This window comes from Mustela nigripes, chromosome 12 (assembly GCF_022355385.1).
Source record: "Mustela nigripes isolate SB6536 chromosome 12, MUSNIG.SB6536, whole genome shotgun sequence".
In the NCBI taxonomy this organism is placed as follows: domain Eukaryota; kingdom Metazoa; phylum Chordata; class Mammalia; order Carnivora; family Mustelidae; genus Mustela; species Mustela nigripes.
In genome coordinates, this window is record NC_081568.1 from 125925130 (window position 1) to 125929445 (window position 4316).

The window sequence follows — 4316 nt, forward strand, 5'->3', positions numbered from 1 at the left end:
AACAAATAATCCAATCAAGAAATGGGCAGAGGACATGAACAGACATTTCTGCAAAGAAGACATCCAGATGGTCAACAGACACATGAAAAAGTGCTCCATATCACTCGGCATCAGGGAAATACAAATCAAAACCACAATGCGATATCACCTCACACCAGTCAGAATGGCTAAAATCAACAAGTCAGGAAATGACAGATGCTGGCGAGGATGCGGAGAAAGGGGAACCCTCCTACACTGTTGGTGGGAATGCAAGCTGGTGCAACCTCTCTGGAAAACAGCATGGAGGTTCCTCAAAATGTTGAAAATAGAACTGCCCTATGACCCAGCAATTGCACTATTGGGTATTTACCCTAAAGATACAATGTAGTGATCCAAAGGGGCACATGCACCCGAATGTTTATAGCAGCAATATCCACAATAGCCAAACTATGGAAAGAACCTAGATGTCCATCAACAGATGAATGGATCAAGAAGATGTGGTATATATACACAATGGAATACTATGCAGCCATCAAAAGAAATGAAATCTTGCCATTTGCGACAACATGGATGGAACTAGAGCGTATCATGCTTAGCGAAATAAGTCAAGCGGAGAAAGACAACTATCATATGATCTCCCTGATATGAGGAAGTTGTGATGCAACATGGGGGCTTAAGTGGGTACGAGAAGAATATATGAAACAAGATGGGATTGGGAGGGAGACAAACCATAAGTGACTCTTAATCTCACAAAACAAACTGAGGGTTGCTGGGGGGAGGGGGTTTGGGAGAAGGTGGTGGGATTATGGACATTGGGGAGGGTATGTGCTTTGGTGAGTGCTGTGAAGTGTGTAAACCTGCTGATTCACAGACCTGTACCCCTGGGGATAAAAATATATGTTTATAAAAAATAAAAAATTATATTAAAAAAAAAAGGGAATCAAACTTTTAAACAATCATTACCAACACAAAACAAGTCTTGAAAAAAAGGAAAAAATATACTCGTGAATAAGAAGACACATTAAAATAAATATAATTAAGTTCATTCATAAATATGGTACCAATGAACATACCAAATACCAGTAAGCTATTTATTTATTTATTTTTAAGTTTTATTTATTTATTTAACAGACAGAGATCACAAGTAGGCAGAGAGAGAGGGGGAGGCAGGCTCCCTGCTGAGCAGAGAGCCTGATTCGGGGCTGGATCCCAGCATCCTGGGATCATGACCTGAGCTGAAGGCAGAGGCTTTAACCCACTGAGCCACCCAGGTGCCCCTATTTATTTTTTTATACTACACCAACTAATTCTAAACTTTATATAGAAAAACAACTAAAGAATAGTTAGGGACATACTAAAAAATTTAAAAAAAAAGTATATGTGTATAATCTCACTTTTTCAGGTAATAAAACCTAAATTTCTCTTTTTTTTTAACTTTTCTTTTTCTAGTTTGGTGGGGGAAAATTGACAAATAAATGTTACATATATTCACAGTGTACAACCTGATGCGTGATATATGTAAAATAGTTATTACTGCAGCCAGCTAATTAACATATCCATCATCTGACATGGTTCTTTTTTTGTGTGTGTGGTAAGAACAATTAAAATGTACTCTCTTAACAAGTTTCAGTTATATAATAAAGTATTATTAACTATAGTTACCATTGTGTACTTTACCTCTCCAAAATTTATTCAACCTGTGTAACTAAAAGTCTGTGTTCTTTGACCAACATCTTCTCATTTCTCCTACCCCCAGCCCCTGACAATCACCATTCAACTTTCTGCTTTTATGAGTTTGACTTTTTCAGATTTTACATACAAGTAAGATCATGCAGTGTTTGACTTCATGTGTTTGGCTCATTGCACTTGGCATAATGTCCTCCAGGTTCATTGCTGTTGTCCAAAGGACAGGACTTCTTTCTTTCTTATGGCTGAACATATTCCATTGCATATATATGCCATTTGTTCTTTATCCATTCGTCAACAGACAATTAGGTTGATTTCATATCTTGACTACTGTGAATAGTGCTGTGATGAACACGGGAGTGCAGATACACCTTTGAAGAAATGATTTTACTTCTTTTGGATGTATACCCAGATGCAGGATTGGTGGGTCATATAGTAGTTCTATTTTTAATTTTTTGAGGAATCTCCATACTGTGTCCATAATGGCTGGGCCAATTTACATTTCTAACAGTGTACAAAGATTCCCTTACAAAGATTTTGTACAAAGATTCCCATACAAAGATTTTCCTTACCAACCCTTGTTATTTTTTATCACTTGATTCTAATAGATGTGAAGTATTATCTCATTATTTTTATTTACATTTTCCTGATGATTAATGATGCTGAGTATTTTTTTCGTATAACTGTTGGACATTTGTATATCTTCTTTTGCAAAGTGTGTATTCAGGTCCTTTGCCTGGTTTTTAATTGGTTTGTTTGTCTGCTGGTGGGTCAAGTTCCTTTATAAACTTTGGATATTAAACCCTTGGATGATTATTTTTTGTGGGTCACTCTTTGGGAAATGGTAGCATAAGAAGTACAATACCTGAATTTAAGAGGTATTGCCTCGATTAACTTAGGCAAGTCACCTTACCTTATGTAGCCTCAGTTTCCTGATCTGTACAAAGAAGGAGAGTTTCCAAGGACTTATCCAGCTTTTAATTTCCATAAATATAGTAGAGTAAAATAAATTCAGTCTTACTCTTTCTAAGTATCAGCTTTTATGACATAGAACCCACTTAATTATAGGAAATGATGGTGGATGGGCTCTAATTCTGGAACATCTCACCAACATTCTTTATATAAGATTTCATGGTACCAGTCAATAATGATGCCATTTTTTCCTTCTTAGCGATTGAGTGAAAATCATTTAACATTAAATCCATTTTTTTTTTTTGTTTTAAACAAGTATATCACTGTGTTGGGAATATATACAAAATAGTGATGATGGAAAATATGAACTTACTTTTCAGATGCTTCTGAATTGATAAAAGTCAGTATTTTTATTCATACATAATTTTTCATAATTGACATTGATCTTTTTTCTCCATTAGCTATCTTTGTCTTTTTTTTTTTTAATTTCATTGGATTAATCAATGAGATAGTATTGTGCATTGATGATAACCCATTGATTGCTTATCTCCTTGGGTGTATTCAACATATAGTAACAATCATTCTCCCCCATTATGAGTCTCTTTTTTAAAAAAAAATATTTAATTTATTTATTTGACAGACAGAGATCACAAGTAGGCAGAGAGGCAGGCAGAGAGAGAGTGGGGGAAGCAGGCTCCCTGCTGAGTAGAGAGCCCGAAGCAGGGCTCGATGACCTGAGCTGAAGGGAGAGGCCTTAACCCACTGAGCCACCCAGGCACCCCCTGCCCCATTATGAGTCTTAAAAGACAATGATTCTGGAATAATTTAATTTATATCCAGAAAGTACCACTGAGGGTATGTAATGTTAAGAGTTCTAATAAGATTGAGAGTTTAGTGTGCTGTTCACATTTGCCCCCTTTGCTACTTAAATCCAGAATTCTTCAGACCAGTGAATCAGAACAAGGAAACAAACTGAGAAGTAAACAGATGCCTGTCAGAACTGTCGTGTTGTTTTCATGAGTTTGATCTTGTTAGAAAGTTTGACAATGAAAGACTGAAATATGTTGAAAACCAGATAAATCTGACAAATCAGTGAAGTCACAAATTAAACACGGTCTTTGTTGATTATATAGCCATTGTGCAGGTTAATATATCTCTTATTAACCTTATCTATAAGTCTTAATATATCAAGACTTAGGAACACTGTTTTTACAATGATTACTTACGAGTAGTTTTTTAATACTATATATTTAGATATAGTTATTATTTTGAGTTAATGCAGGGTCATAATTAATATCTGAGGTTTGAACTTCACTGATACCTGTTTTCTTAATATCTTTTCCACCATTTATTAACCATGTGTTTGACCTTGAGGAGTCCACTTCCCAATCTGCCAGTTCTTAGTTTCTTTATCTGTGAAATATAGATGATAATTTATGGTAACTAATGTTGCCTAAATAGTTAAACAATATAATATAGTTTAAATGATTTATAATGTGCCTGGCACACATTAAGTAGTATATAAAATGTGGTTACTATTATTTTTGTATATTTAATGAAATTGGTATTGACTCAACTTTCATCCTTACAAAATTTACACAAAGGGTCTACAAGTACTCATAAATAACATGTAGCCAACATTATTTTTCCTCTCTTTACAGATGATAAAAGGTGCCAATTGCTATTGCTGGTCCATATATTTTTTTCCCAGTTATAAAAGCCTACTGATAAAAAGTGAG